An 819-nucleotide genomic window follows, 5' to 3' on the forward strand; every position below is an offset into this window, starting at 1 on the left:
ACAGTCCAGGTAGGGTTCTAAAATGGCTTCCTGCATGTTACCGCTAATACCAGGGGAATGTATTAAGGGCATACGGGAGTAACGTTTAAACATGTTGTCATGGGATAAACTGCTCTTTAATTTCAGTATCATTCGCGTTAAGCGACATTGTTCAATAATTATGTACCGCAATAAAAAGTGTATGTGCAGGAGAAAATAAAAGTTGCAATCTGTGTGTACTGCAAAATAGTGTGTCGTGGTGCAAATATTTATAGGGAAAACATTGTCATTGTGTACATGTAGCTGTTAACGGCCATGGAAGGTAAATGCACCAGGTGCATTTATAAACCAAAAAAAGACAGAGTTTTTGGAAACTCGTTAAGTGTATTTGGGTGTAATTATGTCACATGAGTGTGATATTACAGTTAAACATTATTTAAAGGTATTGGTTATACATGTACCATTGAGCACACCAGCAGAATATGACTTTCCAAGTGATATATAAATGTGATATTCAATGTGAACAAATGGGTGTAACACAGGTTTCGGGTCTGACCTCTTTCAGTAGCATTGACAAAATAATGACCTTTGTTATATTGGGGCTTGTTTATGGACCCGATAAATTTCGACCAAAAACTACTCAGCCTCTCTCTCATAAGCATTGCTGTTATCCCTGGAAATTCCAGGAGCGATTATTTCCTTTAGAGGGAGTATGGCATCCTGATAATATGCAAGCTGCTTCTTACCAACTTGGCTAATGAGAATTTCACTTTAGCACATTTGGAAGAACGTTAAACAAGAAATTGAGATGCTCCTGATTCGGTCCCTATTAGAGGCGTC

The sequence above is a fragment of the Mizuhopecten yessoensis genome, unplaced genomic scaffold (genome assembly GCF_002113885.1).
Source record: "Mizuhopecten yessoensis strain PY_sf001 unplaced genomic scaffold, ASM211388v2 scaffold9643, whole genome shotgun sequence".
Lineage (NCBI taxonomy): Eukaryota > Metazoa > Mollusca > Bivalvia > Pectinida > Pectinidae > Mizuhopecten > Mizuhopecten yessoensis.